This window comes from Helianthus annuus, chromosome 10 (assembly GCF_002127325.2).
Source record: "Helianthus annuus cultivar XRQ/B chromosome 10, HanXRQr2.0-SUNRISE, whole genome shotgun sequence".
Lineage (NCBI taxonomy): Eukaryota > Viridiplantae > Streptophyta > Magnoliopsida > Asterales > Asteraceae > Helianthus > Helianthus annuus.
This window is the reverse complement of record NC_035442.2, coordinates 88,351,643-88,375,699: the sequence shown is the minus strand read 5'-3', so window position 1 is coordinate 88,375,699 and position 24,057 is coordinate 88,351,643. Positions and strand designations below refer to the sequence as shown.

The following is a 24,057-nucleotide window of genomic DNA, read 5'->3' as shown; positions in this document are numbered from 1 at the left end:
ATGCTTGAATTTCTCCGCGAGCTTGTATATTCCTCGAAGTAGTTAACTGAATTGCCGCTTAATGGTAAAAGGAACGATTATCAAAAATCCCAGGGGACGGTGGAATATCAGGGGTTAAGAGCATAAAAGGGATCCTGATGTATGTGGCGGATCAAGGCATGTTGGTGAAGGACGTGGTGTTTTACTTAAAGTTTTCAGACAATATGCTGTCTTGTGATGTAGACACTTAACTCATGTTTTTAGTTATGTAATGTTATTTGAAGTTGCCCTTCGAGGTGTCAGCTCAGCCTCAACGTTCCGCGACTCTTATCCTTAACTTGCAGTTGCTGTTACTGGAGCAACCTATCCTGTGTGCGTTTTTCATAATGCGAGAAATGGTAAGGGTTTATAGTTAACATTGTGCGTTTGTAGGCACCATCCAATTGGCTTATCGAACGTTGTAGTGGTGAATGTAGCAAGCGATGCGGCCTGGGGAATCTCTTCTAGGTGCGGGTATATCCTGATAGAAGGTGTTAGGCATGATGGCGCAACGGGCATCGATCTTCACAAGGGGAAAACGAACCTCTTCACAAATAAGGGGGGGGGGGGCTGTCCGATGCAGGTAGATATAAGAAGTGCGACGTCTGGCCGACTAAAAAGAAACAAGGTCGTGACCACGTAAAGGTGTAGGTTCAGCAGGCGCAACAACGAGTTGTCTCGATGGTGTAGTTAGCTGGCTCAAGTACAGGCTCCGGTCATGTAGCGGTGTGGTGAGTATCAGTGGTGAGTGTGGGAAGCAAAGGTGCATCCATAGGAACTAGAACAGGGGCTGAAACAGGAGTCACAAGGGAGTGTCACAGGAAACTCCAAAGGTGGGTAACTATTGTCATCGTTTATCCACCCACTTCGGGTGTGCGCGTATCGAGAATTAACTTGGGCTGCAAGAAGCGCATGATTGAACTGTACAGGCACAAGGTCAGGAAAAGGGGCAATGACAGGATCAGCAGGAATATCAGCAATGTGAGGGGCATCAACATGGGCATCAACAGCATGCTCATCCTCCAATAGTGGAGCAGCAATAGGATGGTCATCGATAGGTACATCATCAATCAAAGGATCCACAGCGGGTACATCTGCACGAATAGGGTCATGCTCGAATACGGGGTCTGAAGCAGCTACTGGCTCGGGGGCTACGGTAGGCTCGGGATCATCAAAGGCCATCTCAAAATCAAACTCAGGGTCGATGGGATCAACTGGATCAGCGGGATCCTCCATGGGCTGGTCCATCGGGATATACTCAATGTCGTGATCCGGGTCAAATCCCGGAGGAAAGATGGGATCAGGATCCTCTATATCGTCATGCTCGAATGCAAAGCTCGGAACAGGTGCAGCAGAGGATGCCTGGTCAGGATCCGAGTCGTGTGCAAAGTTCTGTGCGCTCACCTCGTGAGAAGGTGCGGATGCCACAGACTCAAAGGAGTCTGGGACCGGTGAATGTGCGGGTGAGTCCTCCGCAGGAGCACCAGCGATCATCAGAAGATCGCCAGCGGGAAGTAGGGCTGCATCCGGAATCTCATCCTCAATAGGCTCATCCTCAAATAGATCCACATCGCCGTCAGCCTCGGCGTCGAGAAGTAAGTCATATGCGGGATATACGGCTAACGGTATAGGAGCCGGAATCACTACCAGAGGGAGGTACACAACAAGAGGGCCATCTGCGGGCTCATCAGCACCATCAGGTAGTGCGAAGGGCTGGAAGTCGTCCTCGTCCTTGCTAGAAACGTCCGACATGTGCACCTCGTGCTCTGAAGATGCTAGGTCATCTGGTACTACAGGTGTAGGTCCAGTGGTGTCTGAATCGCCGGTGCAGGGCGAGGCCATAAGCACAAATATGCACCAACAGTCAATCATACAATCAAATAATCACATAAGTTATCAAGTAAGAAATCGCATAATTCTCCTAGTCCCACTAGCCTCCTAGTCTCCTAGACTGACATTCCAAATTCTCCCCGTCTCTAAGACTGCTCTATCATCTACCTCGACCTCTTAGGTCGAGCCTCGGTCCCCATGACCGAGCCTCAGCCTCCAAGACTGAGCCTATTCTCCCTAGTCCAACTAGCCATCTACCTCGATCTCTCAGATCGAGCCTCGGCCTCCAAGACCGAGCCTCAGCCTCCAAGACTGAGCCTAAAAATAATAAACATCTACCTCGATCTCTAAGATCGAGCCTCGGTCTCCAAGACCGAGCCTCAGCCTCCAAGACTGAGCCTAAAAATAATAAATAAAATGTGCTCAACATTTGTTTGTAAAAACGTTTTGGATCTGGACTTAAGTGGTATGCAGTAAAAATGTTTTCGTGAGAGCCCTAGTGATCATAGTCTAGACTCGAGGAGGAATCCTAGTTCGCTATGATCAGAGCTCTGATACCAAGCTGTCACACCCTGGCTTTGCGGAAGCGTGGTTAATTTGGTGTGACTTCTTAATACCATAGCTTAATCATAACAAAGCTATATGAAAGTAAAACCATGCAAGATCATCCATTGATTAAGTTTCAAAATAAAAGTACCACAACATTTTTTTTAAAGTACCAACACATGCAACGGAAGTTACAACCTAATTCATAAAAACATTGTTCAGAATCACAAACATAAAGCAGACGTAGTTTAAGAGCGGTGGCTCGTCCAGGCAAGAGCCACGACCCCTAAACTTGGATGACCTTATTTCTCATACGCAGCGTGAAAACGTATCATACCATGCCAGATCCTTAATTTCCTGAAATACATGTAAGTTGGAAAAATCAACAAAATTGTTGAGCAAGTTCATGTGTAGTGAGTAAGTAAAAACCTTTGTAAGTATAAAATCCTGGTATGTAGCAAATAAGGAAAAAGAGATCACCAATGGTTTGCAAGGCCATTGATATGTGTGAAATGCAAGTAGGAAGGCTCAAACCTAGCAGATTTATGCGCCGGGTACAAAGTCATCCCGAGGTCCGTTACGCTGGGCCTGGGACTGGGCTCGCTACACCCAAATAGATCTATCGCTCCTGCCCCTCGGTCCTACCCTGAGGATTAATGACCTCAAGTTTCCGCCTACCCAGTTCACATGATCTAAATAACAACCCTCCTTACGCTAACCATACCATATCAGAAATATTCGCAAACATAGTAACATGTATTTCACCCCCGCAGTTTAGAAAACGGAAAACAGTTAAGAGAAAAGGGGGACATGAACTCACAGTCAGTGCGTCGCTATACCAAGTACTCCAAATGTCCGACAGCTGTGCAACGACCTACATGTGCTAACTTTATTAGATGGATGGTCGTGCCTTGGCTTTATAGTTTACATTTTTAGGGAAACAGTTAGACAACCGTTCCTTGTATGTACTTGGTAATTTAATTTCCTTCCCAAGGATGGGGGATTTAATACATGTGCGTTCAATTTATAATATTAAGTCTCACTTAATATATCTTTACTTCTCATTCCAAAATATAAATATTTTTCTCAAAAATACTATATTTTCACTTCACATAATATTTCCAAAAATAATACGTTGACAAAATACGCGTTCATGAATATTTCCGCCTAATGCGTAAGTTACGTTTTAGTAATCGGGTGGTAATAGTAATTACCGTTGTAACTTATATGTTTGTCGTGTAAGCGTTTGCATTATTTTGGGTTCGTCAATGCTTGTAAATATTATTTTTACTCTAAAAATAATCATAAACAGAGTGGTGACAAATATATTTATCGAATAAATATTTATCACGTTTAGTTTCGTGAAAATCCCACCTCCGATTATTTAGTAAATAAAGTCATGGCGAAATATATTTGAAAATATATCAAAAATAGTTCTAACACTTGTAAATAATTCTAAGTGTTAGATTTTAGAAAAATTTCGCCAGAGTTTCCCCTGTAACTGGAGGTGGCCACGCTTTCAAGCGTATCATTTTCTTTTACAAAAATCACTTCAACAACCTTTTGATTCAATCAAACAATTTCCAACGCATTAAACTAGTTTTCAACACATCAAACTTGACGACTAGTATGTAAATCGCATTATTACATGAACTTGTAGTTTTTCCGAAAACTATTGTGTAGATCCCCTTATATTTGGTGGATCTTTGTATGAAATAGTTTAATCTTGTAAAAACCCCGTTTTTAGAATAAATCATTCTTTATAACTTCCCGTCATCTTTCTCAAAGATTGATATTTTGTCGAAAACTTCTTATTTCACAAGTGTTTATACACTTGTGGTTTGTAAAATCACATTTGTTAGTATGTCATCCGACTTTTATAAAACATGATTTTCTCGACACTTGGTTCTACGAAAATACCACTTGCAGATACGTAGATCCGCTAGTTTTAAACACCATTTTACTAGTAAAATTACTTTTACACAAGTTCATGTCTTTCGTGTGGTAGAGTTTCACCTTTTAACCCTTGTACCGATAGAAACAAGCTTATGTCAAGATTTATGATCTTAACAAAGTCGGGTTAAACAATGATCCGAGCCACCACAACGTTGATCGGGCCTCAATAATCACCATATTCAAACACTACAACTTTTACACAAGTTATGATCTTTTATCCAACAAAATTCAAGTTTTAGTAAACTTTAAAGATCTAAAAGATGGGTTTCCGCATTTTAACCGTTATAAATCATATTAACCACTTTAGATATGTTCGAGAGTGAGTTTTAAACATTATACCTCTAGCTCGGGGCTAGGGAAGATTCTAGGCGAAAATGAGGTGGATAAAAGCTAAGTAATGAGGTCCTTCCGCTTCCGTTTGCTCCAAGGCTCCTAATACGTGACCCGTAAGGCTTGTATATACTTGGAATGGATTGATCAAAGCTCGACAATGGTGGATGGTGGTGGGGAGTCTTCGGCCGAGAACCAAGAGAGGGAAAGAGAGAGTGATTTTTGGTGAAGTGTGGTGTGAGATCTCTTGTGTTAAGCTCATGTATTTATAGACAAACTCATGTTCCAAATCCAATGGTTTTTATGTCTACTAGATATTAGACATAACTTAATTTAATAATCAAATGTGTACTAGCTAGTTACAAGAGGACCAAACCGGCCCAGGGGGGGGGGGTCACTTGGTTCGATTTCAAGTGTGTAGTTGGAGCTTAGTTACGTTAAGTAGGTTAACTTTAGGGTTTAACTCCGTTAGTTAAGTGTTGCGTTATATCATGGGTGTTAGGGTAATCAGGGACCCTAACTGGCTCAGAAAAAGACTAATGATATTTCTGGCAATATTTTTATGTTCCGGGTATAGTCCGGTTGTTCGGTTGGATAGTAATCCGTTAAAGTGCTTAAGTAATCTTTTAAGCGTCGTTAATGATACTTTTAGTGACACATTTTGTTCTGCAAAGTGTCAGGAATATTTCCTCATGTTTTGGCACTTTATTAGTTAGCTAGAAGCTAGTGTGTTAAATAAAGTGCTGTGTTTTGTGCTTAGAGTACGTTTTAGGCACATCCAATCATTGTATCTTATTCCTAGAGACGCAGTTTTACAACCCTTGTATCCCTACACACACTATGGGTGTAGTAAAATATTTCTGGCTCATACAGGCCTTTAGAGGCAGTGTTTGCCTGATGCTGGCTTTATTAGCATGTTCAATAGGTTATCCGTTCATAGTGCTACTGTGCTTTTGTGCATCATGAAAATAATGTAGTGATAGTATGTAAGGTATGATGCAGATATGTACAAGTATCAACAGTCAAGTAGCAGTCTATCCATAAATTCAAGTAAGCACAGTAATTAAGCAGTAAATTATTATTAATTAAGTCGTACGGAAACCTGGTTTAGTGAGGGTTGTCACACATACTATAGGCTTTGATTGAATTGTTTGTGCACAAGTAATTAAGCATACCGAGCAAGCCGAGGCGAGTTCACACTTTCCACAAGGCATGGGATTCCCAAGGGTTGGGTATGGGTAAAGGATTTAAACTGAAACTGCGCGATCTCCTGGTTTGGAACATGTACACACCCTCTTTATTGAAGGGTGACAACACGTGATAAGAATATAATCGGAACCTGCGTAATCTCCTGGTTTGGGGATTACGTACACACCCTCTTTACTGAAGGGTGACAACACGGATACTAGACCAAAACTCTCTATCATGAAGTCCCTCCTTTTTATATCGACTTAATCGCCAGGCCAATGGCGAGCGAGTCATTAGTTAGATAGCGCTATTTTGGTCTGACAAGCCTCACACCGTGCCGAAGAGGACGGGTGTGAACTAATGGATCTGGGCACTAGTCAACGATGATAGACATTGACGTCAGGGCACCAACTTACTTTAGTCAGTGGTCGATATGGTAACGGGTCTAGTGGTTCACACGGGGAAGCCCCCACTGATTATGGATATGGTTTGGGAAATAAAGATACTGGTTATGGTTTGGGAAAGAAGGAACTGGTTAATCATATTTTCAACTATGGGGTAACCCCCACGGCAAGTAAGCCAGCTAAAGACAAACTATGTTTTCGGAAACAACTTATAACGAACACCTAACTGTGAACTCGCTCAACTTTGTTGTTGATTCGTTGTTACATGCCTTGCAGGCCTCTAGGTGCATATTGTTGGAACTTGCTATCTGGGATGCTGGAGTGGTCATGGGTCGAGATACATGGAAACACAACACAAGACAAATGGCTTTTACACGTGGCTTATAAATACTTAACGAATGAATTATGCTTCCGCTGTATACTGTGAATTATTTATAACGTTGTAATACTTAAGGTCAATAAATGAAAGTTTTACTTAATTATATTACGCGAAGTTCAATGTGATTGGTGGCTTGGATAGTGGTATGTCACACACCTCGCGGTAATTCCGCGTGTGGTATTTTGGGGGTGTGACAGATTGGTATCAGAGCCATTGGTTATAGTGAACTTGGTTTTATTTAAAAAGGGAAAAACGTTTTTGTAAAACCAGCCTATAACCGAACAGTTCTGAAGACGTGAATACGACCATGACACTCAGTTCCAGATTGCATGGTTCGCCTTTCGTATACTCATTGCACTGCATAACTAGTGAACACCTACATATAATATTGCATGTGATTGCACGTTTAGCACAACAGTATGAATTCATGTATACTTGCATGTGTTATGTAACTGATAGGGTGGTATTTCCCTAAACCTTCAAGACTTACGCTTCGTGATACTCTTTGTTTGCTACTCGAGTTTGAGGAACCATTTGACATGAGTTAAGAGGAACTGAGATGAGCATGAAAATCACAATATTATTGTGGGTGCACACATAATAATAATGTGGGGTGCATGTGAGTCCCAATGAGGCTTAACAAGTGGAAAAGGGGTTCCGTTCCGTCATTTGATCAATGAGAAACATAACAAACCTATAGGGGTCATAGCAGTAATTGTCCCCTACTCAAACTCAAATGTGAACTTTTCATTTATCTTTGGATCCTTTCGAAACTCGATGCTATCGAGTGTTACCTGAACACCCATCTGATCTCAGCGAACCGTGTAGAATGTTAGTTGCTTATACGAACGTCCATGTGTTGGATGTCACAGCATCGAATGATTGATCGATATCTTTCTCACCTTTCTTCGCTTGCTGGAACTTAACGTATTGACGCCTCAGATTCTGAAGTGCGATCACTTCTGCAACACTCCCGCAACATACTGAGTATTACTCGAACCACTTGCAACATCGATGGACAGGAGGATGAGCGTGGCACTTTACCGACCTCAGTACTTTGACGACCCTGATTACTGGCAATGAGCACCAGCGAATTGGCTTCAATCGAATCCTTAACCCTTGTCAGCGACCCATGGGAGTAAATTCTTACGAATCAATCGAGGCATAAGTGATGATAATTGACCTTAGTGTGGTATGCGTAACTGCTAGCACAGTGAGTAGCGATTTAGGACGTGGTTTAGGAAGTGAAAAGATGGACTATGATGGTGAAGAATCGTAGGGCTTCGTTTCGAGCAATGACATTGGGGGTAGCAGTCACAACGACAACAAGGTGCTCGTAACCCTAGCTTTCAGTATGGAAATAAATGTGCCTACAACATGGATTGGCCGTAGTTAAGTTAAGAGGTCAACGATCAAAGGAACAATGACAGTACTTAGAACCCTAGTAATGAAAACAACAACACCAGAAATGGTGCTCTTGGAAGGGCATTTAGAATTGGCGTGGGCGACGTCAGGACTTTAACGACATGGTAGCTAGTATGAGTAGCAACCCGCTTCGTCTCTATTTCGTTCGACCCTGATGCTCCTAGGAGTTTGAACCTGTTATGGAATCGGCTGATGGCTAGACAATGGAAACCTCATATGATCGTTGGGATGCAAACAAGACCTTGTGGGACAATTGTTCGACATCGAACTTTCTTCTGTTATTCTTGATAGATGTACCCCATGAGGAGACAATTCTACGTATCCCTCTCCTTCGTGGAGGATTGTTATCTGTTCCAACGCGTCAGGGTGGCGCAATGGTTAGTGGTATGTCAGTAGTGAGAGCCAGGAGTGTCTACGGAGGGATTACCCCGCTATGTGGCAAATGTTATAGACGTGAGGATCGAAGATCCACCAGCTGCTCGTGATTATCCTTCATGTGCTGCCCGAGGAACTTCCAGGATCATATCTACAACTGTTAGGTAGGAACTCAGTTTGACCTCACGCCGGAGGCAGTTCTAACTACTCGTACCCCATACCGTTTTGCACCAGGAAGGTTGCATGAACTGCCTAATCAACTTCAGTAATTATTGGACATGAGTTTCATCGGATCTCGTTTTTCGCTTTGGGGAGTTTCAGTTATACCAGTGAGGATAAGCCTTTTTGTATGTGTACTGATTATCGAGAATTCAACAAGGTGACAGTCAAGAACCGTTTGCCTCGACCACGTATTGACAACCCGTCGACCAGCTGCGAGGAACAAGTTTCCATTCGGGGATTGGCTAGTTAACACTCTTAGAACAGCAAGTCAAACGTAATGCAGTCATTTCAACGTTATACACCATGATCATTGAGTTGACCAACACACCAGCAGCTTCGGGGATCACATGAATCGACTGCATTTGTTGACAACGTTCGGAATCCCGACCAGGAGAATGGAACGCCATGGGTGGCATTTGTATCTTATTTAGAACTCCTGAGGGAGGAGCCACTTCGGTCAAAGTCTTGTCAAATGTAATTTCTGGGTTCGAGAGGTACCTTTTGGTTATACAATCAGCAAAGTGGGAATGCACGTGGATCTTGCTAAAATCCGTCTTGGTTGGAAACTGATCGACACCAAAGAATCCTTCGTAGATACAGCAATTTCTTGGTCTCGCTTGATTCTATCGCAGATAAATCATAGGATTTTCAAAGGTCTCGCAATCTAAACCTCTCTAGCACAGCAGGGTGTTGTGTTCGTGAAAGACGGAACAGGCGGACGTCCTTTCAGCTTTCGAATCCTGACTCTGCGATGCTCTTAGCACCGTTTTACCCGAGGGTGTGGGTGGTTCGGTGGTATATCCTTATGGTCCGAATCGGAGTCCCAGCTGCACATCGGCGTAACACGAGAGAGAGATGACATACGTGACAGAGTTACAAAGAGGAACTGCGCGACACACGACTGGCGGTGAAGACCGTGGCTTTGGGATTTTGGATGGAGGCATCACTTGGACGGTACCAGATGCGTTATTTAGATCGATCACAAGGGCCTCCCATGTACCGATGTTCGAAAGAGCTAAAGCATACAATGACATCGCTGGATGGAACTTCTGGATGAATACGACTGCGAAACCTGAACATACACGAGCTCTGCAGCTCGCTATTGACTCTAACTTACCAGGATCAGACTCGCTCTGTTCAAACTGGATAAATGAAGGAAGAGGAATCTTCAAGTTGAACCCATGCGGGGCATGGAGAAGCAACCTTTGACCAGTCGGACGATACTCGTTACTTCATGAAACGAATGCGGGTCTCATTACATGGCAACTGTAGGGAACTCGCGTTGAGCAAGCACACCAGTTTCAACATTCTAGCCGTTTGGGTTTTGATGAGAGGCACTAGGATTTATTAACCTTGTACTGGTAATCGGACATGAAGGCTCATCTAGTTAAGTATGTGAATGATGGATCGACCTGTGGAAAGTCAAGGTGTAGCATCAGCAACTAGCAACACTCACATGGAAATAAAAACAGACTGTCGTGGATATGGTCGATAGTCTACTTACAACTCGAAACGGAAACAATACCAGCTGGATAGAAGTTGGTGACAGCCAAATCACTAGCCCAGAACTTATGGTAGACACAACTTAGAAGATTGCTCAGATACGACAACGAATGGCGGCAGCTCGTGACCGTCAGAAAAGCTACGCTGATAAGCGTAGGAAACCACTCGAAGTTCCAAGTTGGGGATCGAGTACTACCTAAAGTCTCACCGGTGGAAATCTTGGACCGGGAGGTCAAGATTCTCAAAAGCACCAGGATACCTATTGTTCGAGTCCGTTGGAACTCCTGTCGTAGCCCAGAGATTACCTGGGAACGAGAAAACCAAATGAAACACACATATCCCCATTGTTCGAAAACAATGAAACCACTACTGAGGCTGAAGCTACTACGGAATTTCGGGACGAAATTCCAAACCAACGGGGGGATGATGTGACACCCCAGGAAAAAACAGGAAACAACGCAACACAACTAGCTTCCTCAGTAACCACGTGCTAAATTTCGGGACGAAATTTCTTTCAAGTTGGGGATAATGTGACAACTCGAGTTTCCAAGGTCTTTCCTTGACACGTTACTTGTTTACAGTCATGTTTTCATAACTTGCTTGCATTGTAACTTGCTCATGCTTGATATATGTTTGGGGCATTAAACTATAGTTGAATTAAATAATAAACTATGTACTGTTTGATCCTTATAGGATCTTCATATCCTTATAGTTAGATCCTTGGGGATATTTAAAGTAATAAATGAAGTCCGTAATTGGAATTCTAGTGTACTTCAAATGCATTAATTAGAATTAACGAACGAGCTAATAACTAAATTAACAAATGCACAATTTTGTGATTTTGTGTTTATGTGTAATTCCAAAGCTCGATATCTAAATCCTGGTAGAATCTTCCGTATTTTCATATGTTAGATTCTCAGAAAGATACTCAAAGTACTATCTTAAATCCTTAAGGAGCTTTCTATGCAAATAGTCAGACCCTTCGATTCCTAAGTGCTGTTTCAAAAGGATTATTTGATTCAAAATTAAAAAGATCCTTTAGTGGTCTATTTAAAGAGATCGTACGAAGGTCTGGTTAAAGAGATCATGTGTTGATCTAGTTAAAAAGATTGTCCATTGATCTAGTTAAACAGATCCTTTGGTGGTCTAGTGAAGTCATTACATGTTTGTCCGATCGATTTTTCCCCTACACATTATAAAATAAACTGTGCGGACTGTGCAAGGAATTATGTAATTATGGATGCATACATAATTATGGAATTCAGTGCACAGAAACCACAACAAATTTTATCATGTGTTAAGACCTATAGTGATAAGGATAACGAGACGGGAACAATGTAAAAAGGCCATGGTGGATACGCCGCTGGTACTTCCTATATATAAGTGTTCCTTATTACATTGCGAGCGTAGCGTTATTTAAGTTACTAGAAGTCCTGGACCTTGACCAGTGTTATTCTATTTTGCACTCTTCCATTCTGATTTCGAGCACACACAAGTTTCCTATAATAGTCTTCATAGGGAACATTCTCCTAATCCGTGTTCAAAGCTCCATGCTTTTGTTACAACAACGACAACATTTTGGCAATTAACAAATTCGCTAAGAATCCAAACATGACCTAGAGTTCTACTTGGCAAACGGAGGATTCATTCGAAAGCGAAACAATCACAGTTGTCTTCACAAGTTTCCTCTAAAATTAAATTTCGGGACAAAATTTCCTAAAGTAGGGGAGACTGTGACACCTGTGTCACTACGACCATCAAACAAATACCAAACCAATGAAATATTGTATTTCATACTTGGGATTTGTATAAATATGTGTATCATTTGCACATATCAATTCTTGATCGATTTCGAGCTCTAAATCGCTTTCTGGAAAGTTATACACGAACTGATGCGTAAACGTAATCAGTTTAACGCGACCAACACTCCGGAATAGTGACATAGGCTTAACATACCTTAATTAACCTCCAAATAACTTAGAAATAAGTTTTGGATGGTTTGGTGTGTTGAAATCAAGTTTATTCGATCGCAGGGACTAATTTCAACAAACTGCAAAACTATACCGATTTGTATAGTAATGAACATTCCGAAACTTGATCATAAGTTAAATATTCCCTAATTATCCTTTACATAGCTTAGAAATAGGCTTTGAGGTGTTTGGTGCGCTAAAATAAACTTTTTGGTCATTCAGGGACTAAAAGCGTCAAAAAGTGCATAAGTTTGCATTTTCGCGCATATCTTACGTTCTGAATATATCCAGACATCCAAAAATTTATGTAATCATTAAAATATTTTATTTTAGTGATTGGCATGCTAAAACTTCATTCGTTTCGCAATTGGGATCGTTTTCGCGTCCGTTACGATTTCCGTCCTAATTAACCGAACAACGCAATCGTACAACCAAACGAACCGACATTCGTAACATTTTTGAGCAAAATTCAAGTTAAATATACCTTAACTTCATTATGGAGCTTGAAAATGGGCTTGACGGGTGTTAGAAGTGCCAAAACATGTCAAAACAAGCTCAGGGGCTGAAACTGTCATTTTGTGAAACTAGCTGGTCTGCAAGTAGCTTACGGACCATATGCACATGTCCTTACGGTCTGTAAGGCATGCCCAGTTCACAGAAAACTCACAGCAGCTTCCCAGCTCGTTCTTGAGGCCCTTGTTTGCAATCTTCATGTTTTGGGGACCAAGATAACACCTCACCAAGGCTTCTAATCTGCTCTTAAAACTTGTATGATTGAGATCTTTCCTTGTTGGCCACACAAACACTTGTCTTGATCTTGTTTCTTCACCACAAGTATAAATACCCATGCCATTTCATTGTTTCAACTCACCCTTGATCTGATTTTCTCTAAGTTGAAGTCATATACTTCATACCTGAGATTATTGGATCAAGTTCTCCCTAGCAAGGACCCTTTGTAAGCTTCCTTCGTTCTTTTATCGTTTTTCGAGCATGAAAGTCAAACAGTGTTTGACTTTCTGCTTTGACTACGAGTTGGTCAACATGAAGTTCGTTTGAACTTCGCAATGTGAGCGTAATCACGATGGTTATAGTCCTTAGTGACTATACCTACTGATTACCACGTTGAGTAGGCGTAGTGACGAGTCGTAGTTTCGGTCAAAATGCGCCTTTAAGCGTATTTTGCAACCAAACTACTCTTGGTATCAAAACACTTTGTTTTGATATAAAAAACCTGTTTTCTAACTTAGTTAAGCATGTTTTAACATGCTTAGCTCGTCACTATTAGTTTAGTGCTTGTTTAGGGTCGTAAGTTAAGCGGTCTAAACAACCGCTTAGACTTTCGAACCCGACCCGTTTGGTCGATCATTAGGATCCGACCAAGCATGATTAGTGATCATAGTTGCATAGGGAATAACCTCTGAGGTTATACCTTATGATCACATAGGATTGGTTAGTTATTTGTTAAGTAGCTTGTATGGCCATAGGAAATGACCAAAACGCCCTTTTGACGCGTAAATCCGTATTTTGCCTATGTGAACATGTTTTTGACATATAATCTGATTTAGTAACATGTTAGGGTATAATTGGGCATGTAAGACTTGACATAGCTCATAGTTAACCATCCGACCATAGTTTTACGCAAACGACGCATTATAGTAGCTTATACTACCATACTGGGTCGAAACGGGTCAAGAGCACTTAGGTAGACTTCCAAATCAGAATGTTAGCTCTATTAAATCATACCATATGAGTTAAATTACTCATTTGATTTATAGAACACCATTCTATCCTATCTCCCGATTTAGGATCCAGTTGTATAACATAGTGATTCCATACTAGGTGCCACTTGATTCCTTGATTTCCCGAGCTTCGTTAGGACACTTAATCAAGGATACTTGCAACCTCAAGTGAGTACATAGTTCCCCTCTTTTACTGCTTTCAAATATTTTGGGGTGAAACATATGTGCCTATCTGTTACTTTCATGATTTTAAACTATATGATTACACATGCTTAGTAATTATTCTTTTGACGAATTAAACGATTATCTATGGTTTAAACACTGATTTTCAAGACTTGTAAAAACAAATTGTTGGATTGTACTTGTCACACCCTGGCTTTGCGGAAGCGTGGTTAATTTGGTGTGACTTCTTAATACCATAGCTTAACCATAACAAAGCTATATGAATAAAAACCATGCAAGATCATCCATTCAATTAAGTTTAAAAACCAAGTACAACAACATTGTTTTAACGGGAAAACACCCTAACGACATAATCATTGTTCAACAAACATAACAAACACAAACATAGCATAAACACAGTTTAAGGACTGTGACTTGTCTAGGAAAGAGTCACATTCCCTAAACCCGGATGACCTCGAAAATAGTGCAGCGGGAAAACGTGCCATACCGTGCCAGATCCTTTAATTCCCTGAAATACATGTAAGTTGAAAAATCAACAATAATGTTGAGCGAGTTCATGTGTAAGTGAGTAAATAAACCTTTGTTTGTGTAAAAATCCTGGTATGTAGCAAATAAGGAAAAAGAGATCACCAATGGTTTGCAAGGCCATTGATATGTGTGAAATGCAAGTAGGAAGGCTCAAACCTAGTAGATTTATGCGCCGGGTACAAAGTCATCCCGAGGTCCGTTATGCTGGGCCTGGGACTGGGCTCGCTACACCCAAATAGATCTATCGCTCCTGCCCCTCGGTCCTACCCTGAGGATTAATGACCTCAAGTTTCCGCCTACCCATTCACATGATCTAAATAGTAACCCTCCTTACGCTAACCATACCATGTATAAAGTATTCATAATCAAAGTAACATGTATTTCACCCCCGCAGTTTAGAAAACTGAAAACAGTTAAGAGAAAAGGGGGACATGAACTCACAGCGGCGCGTCTCTACCAAGTAATACTCCAAGTCAAGCAACTGTGCAACGACCTACATGTACTAACTCTATTAGACGGACGGCCGTGCCTTGGCTTTAATGTTTAGGTTTTTGGGAAATAGTTAGACAACTATTTCGTGTTTACATTTGGTGCATACTTGGTAATTATTTCCTTCCCAAGGATGGGGGATTTAATACATGTGCTTACGAAATATATTATTAAGTCCCACTTAGAATATATTTTATTTCTAACTTCAAAATATACATATTTTTCTCAAAAAATTATATTTTTATTTCACATCATTCTCCCAAAATAATACTTTGTCAAATATACGCGTTCATAAATATTCCGTTAAGTTGCATAGGTTACGTTTTAACGATCGAGTGGTATTAGTAATTACCGGTGTAACTTATATATTTATTGTGAAAGCGTTCGTATTATTTTGGATCTGTTACGTTCGATCATATTATTTTTACCCTAAAAATAATATTATATACTTCACAAAATAATTAACAAGTAGCGTTGTGAAAAATATATTTACTAAATATATATTTATCACGTTTAATCTTGTGAAAATCCCACCTCCGATATTTTATAAATAAAGTTGTGGCGAAACTTATATTTTGAAAACATGTCGAAAAATATTTCTAACACTTGTAGTGGAAATAATTCTAAGTGTTAGGTTTTTGGAAAAATTTCGCCAGAGTTTCCTCTGTAACTGGAGGTGGCCACGCTTTCAAGCGTATTATTTTCTTTTACATATCAATTCAACAATTTTCTTATTCAATCAAAACAATACTCAACACAACAAACTAGTTAATAAATATGTGAATCGCAAAGATTTCATGAACTTGTGATTTACTCAAAAATACGAAGTAAATCTCATTACTTTTAGCGGATCTTAATATAAATTAGTCCGATTTCGTAAAAGCCTTGCTTTTAAAGAAATTCCGTCTTCACAACTTCTCGTCATCTTTTACAAAAATTGTTATTTTGTCGAATCTTTGTGTTACACAAGTGTTTACACACTTGTTTGTTCTAAAAATCATTCTAGTTATCATAAGATCCGACTTTAGAAAACATGATTTTCTTGACACTCGGTCCTTTGAAAATACCACTTGTAGATACGTAGATCTGCTAGTTTTAAACACTATTTCACAAGTAAAAATGCTTTTACACAAGTTCATGATTCGTGTGTGGTAGAGTTTCACCCTTTAACCCTTGTTACATTCAAAACAACCTTATGTCATGATCTATGATCATGACCAAACCGGGTTAAATGATGATCCGAGCTACCACAACATAGATCAGGTCCAAATAACCACACAAATCAATTACTACAACATTTACACATCATATGAGCTTTTAACCATCATTTTAAGTGTTTTTAGTAGACTTTAATGCATCAACTTGTAAGATTTCGAGTTTTAACCATTACACATCATATTAACCACTTCAAAATAGTTCGAGTAGATGATTTGAGCAACATACCACTAGCTCGAGGCTAGGGAAGAATCTAAGCGCAAAACGAGAGGATAAAAGCAAGAGAATGAGGTCCTTCGAGCTCCGAGTGCACCAAGACTCCTTATACTTGATCCTTGATACTAGAATGATCTTGGAATGTGAAGATGGAAGCCGAAAATATGATGGATGGACAAGGGGATGTTCGGCTGAAGCCTCTAGGGAGAGAGGAGGGTGTGTTTGAGTTGAGTAATGTGATGGATGATTATGTTGTGCAAATGTTGGTACTTATAGACAATTAGCAAATGATTTACCCAAAAGTCCATGTGTCTACTAGATATGGAACAAAGTAAATAAAATAATCAAAGAGTTGTACCATGGTGGTCACAAAGTGACCGAAATCAGCCAAGGGGGGGGGGGTATCTAGTCCATTTTCAACTAATTAGTTAGATTAATAGTTAGGTTAAGTAAGTTAGTTAAGTGCTTAACCCGGTTAGTAGTGTGTTGTGTTTTATAGCGAGTGTTAGGGTATTCAGGGATCCTAACTGGCTCAGAAAAAGACAAATAATGTTAATGGCAATATTTTCATGTTCCGGGTATAGTCCGGTTGTTCGGTTGGATAGTAATCCGTTAAAGTGCTTAACAAAGCTTTTAAGTGTCGTTAATACCCTTTTTAGTGACACAACTTATTCCCGACACTTTGGAAAGTGTCTAGTAATATTTTTCTCATGTTTTGGCACTTTATTAGTTAGCTAAAAGCTGAATTGTTAATTAAAGTGCTGAGTTTTGTGCTTAGTGTATGTCCTAGGCACATCCTGTCATTGTATCTTATTCCTAGAGACGCAGTTCTACAACCCTTGTATCCCTACACTCACTATGGGTGTAGTAAAATCTTTCTGGCTCATACAGGCCTTAGAGGCAGTGCCTGCCTGATGCTGGCTTTATCAGCATGTTCAATAGGTTATCCGTTCACAGTGCTACTGTGCTTTTGTGCATCATGTTTGTCACTAAGGTTCAGCATGTAAATAATGTAGTGACGGTATGTAAAGTATGATGCAGGAATATGCATGTATCAGAAATCAAGTAGCAGTTCATCAGTAATTTCAAGTAAGCACAGTAATTAAGCAGTAATTAGTCATTAATTAAGTCGTACGGATACCTGGTTTAGTGAGGGTTGTCACATTCTCCCCACGTTAGAAAAATTTCGTCCCGAAATTTTAAGTTCTGCTTCTAGTCGCAGGGTTCTTGGGAAATAAGTGGGGGTATTTTTCTTTCATCCGGTCCTCACGTTCCCAGGTGTATTCAGGACCATGTCTGGCATTCCAACGAACCTTGACGAGCTTGACACTGCTCCGACGGGTCTTGTTCACTTTCCAATCCGTAACCTCAACAGGTTCTTCAACGAAGTGGAGCGTGTCGTCAACATGAATTTCGTCGGTAGGAATGACAACGGTATCTTGCGTTGGACTCTTCCTCAAATTTGATACGTGGAACGTATCGTGAACACCATTCAGTTCGGCAGGTAGATCCAACTTGTATGCTACGGACCCAATTCTTTCCAGAATTCTGAACGGGCCAATATACCGCGGATTCAACTTCCCACGCTTCCCGAAGCGTGCCACACCCTTCCAGGGTGATACCTTCAGCAAAACCGTATCTCCTATCTAAAATTCCAGAGGCTTCCTTTTTCGATCCGCGTAGGTTTTCTGACGGTCACGAGCCGCACTGATGCGATCTCAGATCTGTGCAATCTTGTCTGTGGTTTCCTGGACCACATCAGGATCAACCAACTGTCTATCACCTGCGTCAGACCAACAGAGCGGTGATCTGCACTTGCGGCCATATAGAGCTTCGAATGGTGCAGCACCAATACTGGCGTGATAGCTGTTGTTGTATGAAAATTCGACCAAAGGCAAATGCTTATCCCAGCTACCGCCCAAATCCATCACACATGCTCTCAGCATGTCTTCCAGAGTCTGTATCGTCCGTTCGCTTTGACCGTCGGTCTGCGGGTGAAACGCGGTGCTCATATTCAATTGCGAGCCAAAAGCTTCTTGGAAGGATTGCCAAATCCTTGATACGAACCTTCCGTCTCTATCAGAGATGATTGAGAGAGGTACTCCATGGCGTGTAACAATTTCTCTCATGTAAATTTCGGCCAACTTGCTCGTATTATCCTTCTCTCTGATAGGTAAGAAGTGTGCTGACTTCGTTAATCGGTCCACTATTACCCAAATAGTGTCATGGCCTCTTGGCGTTCTTGGAAACTTTGTAATAAAATCCATGGAGATTTGTTCCCATTTCCACTTGGGAATTTCTGGTTGTTGCAGAAGTCCTGAAGGCTTCTGGTATTCAGCTTTAACTTTAGCGCACGTTAAACACTTGCTCACATAAACAACAACATCGCCTTTCATCCTAGGCCACCAGTAGTAATCCTTGAGATCTTGGTACATCTTATCCGCTCCTGGATGGATAGAGTACAGCGATTTGTGTGCCTCATCAAAAATAACTTTCCTCAAACCTCCAAACAGAGGAACCCAAATCCTTTTCTCAAAACATAACGTTCCTTCCTCGTTTGGCACCAATTGCTTCTCCATCCCACGGAGATATTCTTCTTCGAGGTTTCTTTCCTTAAGAGCTTCCTTCTGCGCGGCACGAATGCGCAAGGAAAGATCGGTTTGGATGATCATTTCTAAAGCCCTAACCCTTATGGGCTTGATCCTTTCTTTTTGACTTAGGGCGTCGGCGACCACATTCGCCTTCCCTGGATGATACTTTATCTCGCAGTCGTAATCGTTCAACAACTCAACCCATCGTCTTTGTCTCATATTCAACTCCTTCTGATTGAATATGTGTTGTAGGCTCTTATGATCTGTAAAAATTGTACATTTCGTACCATAAAGGTAGTGTCTCCAGATCTTTAATGCAAAAACCACTGCGCCAAGTTCCAAATCATGTGTGGTATAGTTCCTTTCATGCACTTTCAATTGGCGTGACGCGTAAGCAATAACCTTTTGGCGTTGCATCAACACGCAACCCAATCCTTGACGTGAGGCGTCGCAGTATACCACAAAATCATCTGTACCTTCCGGTAGTGCTAAGATTGGCGCATTGCAGAGCTTATCCTTCAATATCTGGAACGCTTCTTCCTGTTTGATTCCCCAATCAAACTTCTTATCTTTCTGAGTGAGGAGCGTCAATGGTTGAGCGATTTTTGAAAAACCCTCAATGAACCTTCGATAATAGCCAGCCAAACCCAAGAATTGTCGAATCTCGGTTGGCGTCTTTGGCGTTTCCCAATTCTTAATCGCTTCGATCTTGGTTGGATCCACGTGGATTCCATCTCCATTCACCACGTGTCCGAGAAATTGGACTTCACGTAGCCAAAACTCGCACTTCGAGAATTTGGCATACAGCTGTTCCTTCTTCAGCAGTTCCAAAATGGCCCTTAGGTGCTGTTCGTGCTCGGCCTTCGTCTTTGAATAAATCAAGATATCATCGATGAATACTATCACGAACTTATCCAAATACGGCTTGCAAACTCTATTCATCAAATCCATGAACACTGCAGGTGCGTTTGTCAACCTAAACGGCATGACTAGAAACTCGTAGTGTCCATATCGAGTTCTGAAGGCTGTCTTCGGGATACTCTCCTCTTGTATCCTTAACTGATGGTATCCAGATCGAAGATCGATCTTAGAGTAAAAGCTTGAGCCTTGCAGTTGGTCAAACAGATCATCAATCCTTGGCAGAGGGTATCTATTCTTGATCGTCAGCTTGTTCAACTCCCGGTAGTCAATACACATACGAAAACTACCGTCCTTCTTCTTGACAAACAGGACCGGAGCTCCCCAAGGTGAGAAGCTTGGTCGGATAAATCCCTTGTCTAACAACTCCTGAAGTTGTGTCGACAGTTCTTGCATCTTAGACGGAGCAAGTCTATAGGGTGCCTTAGCCACAGGCATGGCGCCTGGAACTAGATCGATGCGAAACTCTACTTGCCTCTGAGGCGGCAGTTCAGGCAAGTCCTCTGGGAAGACTTCTGGATATTCCCTCACGACATGGATGTCTTCGATCTTCGGTTCTTTAGCTTTCTTATCTACAATGTGTGCCAGAAAGGCAGCACATCCCTTCTGTAAACATTTTCGCGCTTTCAGGCAGCTGATAATTCTCAAAGGCGTCTCACGCTTTTCTCCATGAACCACAATTGTTTCACCATCTTCGGTTGGGATACGAACTACCTTTTCGTGACAAACTATCTCAGCCTTGTTGCCTGATAACCAATCCATTCCTACCACCACGTCGAAGCTTCCCAACTGGACTGGTAGTAGATCCAGAGCAAACTCACGCTCTCCCAATTCGATCACACATCCTCTGATAACTTCATTGGCTTCTACTAACTTTCCATTGGCCAATTCGATCGAGTACGGAATATCTAACTTACTACCGGCTAAACCAAGCATATTCTTAAACTCTAACGACACGAAGCTATACTCGGCGCCAGTATCAAATAAAACGGATGCATAGCGTTGGTTTACAGGGAACGTACCAGTAACGACATTGGGATCCTGGCGCGCCTCCCTCGCTTCAATGTTAAACACTCTTTGATGTGTGTAAAATGCAACATGTAAATTACATCAAATAAGGCATAAAACTAACCCTTTTTAAGTACTAATGTTGGAAAAAGAGTGTTTTTGTCTTCCTTTTGTATTTTCAGGATGAAATGAGCTCAAATTCACAAAAGAAGCAAAAAGACAGCTAATTCTAACATAAATACAAGAAAAGGAACAAAAGTAGATTGCCCGAACCATCAACGGCATCCTCCCAAGCAAAGAAAAGAAAACAGAAGCCTGAACACGCCCCGTGCTCAGCTAGCACGTGGCTGTGCCCAAGAAGCAGCAGAAAAGACAAACCTGTAGAAGCTTCTATTGCCCACCACGGGGCCGTGTCCAGTGAGCACGGGGGCGTGGCGAAAGTATAGCAGGCGCATTAATTGTAATTGCGAATTACAATTAATGAAGAGAGAGAGTGTCAGACGGGCACGGGGCCGTGCCCAGCCTTCTATTCAGCCTATAAATAGGAGTGCTTGGTTTCATTCCAACTCATCCCTTGGCACACCACCTCTCTCACACTTCATCCACCACCCACCACCACCATAACACCATCATCCACCACCATCATCCATTGTCCATCGTAGAGTGTTTGAGTCGTCTCGGGATCCAAGATTGATAGTAAGAGTTCTTGACAATCAAGGCCATGTTTGCCTAAGTCTCTTACATCACTTGGTGAAGACAAGTGTTTAGTATAATACTTTTTATTTTTAATCTTTTGCACTTTTTATTTGGTTTTGTATTAATGACTTTAATAACTAGTTGCTTATGTTGAAGGTGATCTTTCCTTATCGTTTGTCCGTGGTGTCTTGGCATTATTTTACTGTCTATATAAAATAAAAGATTTTCACCATTCATATCTCCACGGTCTATATGGAGGTATGTTGGCTACCTGGTCGGGGGTTAAGGGAACGGTTTAGTAAGGGTCTTGCCTTTGTTCAGCGTTTAGAGGTCCTGCAAGGGACCTGGGTCAAATTTAGTAGGATCTCCTTCAATGCCCATAGGTATTGGATGGCGGGGATCCAAACTCTTTGACCCCCTCATAGGTTAACTACTATTAATACTATAACCCGGCTATTTAGGACTGTATCCCTGCTGACTCAGACTACTTAGCCGAGGGTAACGTCACTGCCAAAAGCGGGGCCTACCACAATTTGCATTAATAACATAATTCATTATCTTCCAATAATCCAACCCTTTAGGATTGTATCCTTGCTGACTCAAACTACTGGGTTGAGGGTAACGTCGCCTTCAAAAGAGGGGCCTACTACAATAACTAAGATAATCTCTTAAACAAGTGCAAAAGTGCGAAAATAATCAAAGGTTATACTAATACACGAGTCGGATCCAAGTGATTCATCTTGTCTATCTGTTTTTATTTTATTTTTATTTTTCAGCATTTAGTTAGTTTTTATTTTCTTAGTTTAAAAACATTTTCTAACTTTTTGATTTTATTAGACGTTGAGGATAAACCGGTACTAAAAGCTCTTGTGTCCTTGGACGACCTCGGTATCTTACCAACACTATACTACGTCCACGATGGGTGCACTTGCCCATATGTGTGTTTAGTGTTAGTAAATATCGTGTTTTATAAATTTAAAACTTGGCTAAAGGTGTAAAAAGGGCTTAATTATATATCTAAATTATATATACACCAACACACATCAAGTTTTTGGCGTCGTTGCCGGGGACACAAGGATTTTAAGAAAGTTAGGAATCAACGGCCTAATCATATTTTTATTTTTCTTTTTAATTTTTTAGGATTTTCTTAGTTTTTTCAGCTTCTGCAGAGCTCAGCACGGGCCGTGCCTGGTCGGACACGGGTCGTGCCCAGCATCGTTACTGGGGCCGTGTCCAACTTCCAGTAACTGGGATCTGGAAAACAATCACTGTAACTCCGACCACGGGCCGTGTTCGCTGAACACGGGGCCGTGGTGAACCTTCTGACCAACATTCTTTTCTGTTTTTATTGCAGGACTTGGAACCAGACGCCAATCTTACATAGTGTATGAGCTCCAGTTCTAATAGGGACATAAAAGAACCTCTAGAAGAACCCGAACGCTTTCTCAGAAAAAGACTAAAAGCTAAAAACCAAGAGAAAGTTTCGGGTGGTCTACCTCCAATGGCGGACCAACGTACCCTCATGGATTACCTACGACCCACCGTAGGTAACCTAGGCGCTGCTATCAATGCACCGAATGTTGAAGCTAATAACTTCGAACTTCGACCGCACTTGATACAAATGCTCCAAAACTCTGCAACCTTCCATGGGCTTGCGGACGAGGATCCCCATCTACATATTACTAATTTCTTAGAAATATGTGATACCTTTCGGATCAATGGAGCATCAAATGACGCCATCCGCCTCCGAATGTTTCCTTTCTCACTAAAAGACCGAGCGAAAGCTTGGCTCAACGCCCTCCCAGCTGGATCGGTAAACACCTGGGATGAACTGGCCCAAAAATTTCTATATAAGTATTTCCCTCCCGCTAAAACGGCTAAATTAATGACTGAAATTAATACATATTCACAAGAGGACGGGGAATCCTTATATGAAACTTGGGAAAGGTTCAAGGATTTATTACGCAAGTGTCCACATCATGGCCTTGCGATATGGCAACAAGTATCCACTTTCTATAATGGACTGTTGCCACACACAAGGCAGACACTTGATTCTAGCTCCGGGGGACTTTTAGGTAATCGACGCCCGCATGAAATATATAACCAAATTGAGGAAATTGCTCAAACCAATTTTCAATGGCACACCCCCGAGGCAATAAATCTATTGCCCCGGGCGCCCATAAGGTCGATGAAAGCACTTCTTTACAAGCCCAAATCGAGGCCCTTTCTTCAAAAATAAAAAAATTAGAAATGACAAAAACAGTCTCGGTTATGGCTTGTGAAGGGTGTGGTGGGCCACATGAAAATTGGAGTTGTATGAAAGAAACA

General features: G+C 41.4%; 1 non-coding gene across 1 annotated transcript; it reads right to left on the bottom strand.

Moving 5' to 3' along the window:
• Positions 1 to 23,608: 23,608 nt before the first annotated feature.
• Positions 23,609 to 23,715, bottom strand: LOC118483658. Its single transcript, XR_004870945.1, has one exon. It is a non-coding gene; the product is annotated as a small nucleolar RNA R71 (small nucleolar RNA).
• Positions 23,716 to 24,057: the final 342 nt, after the last annotated feature.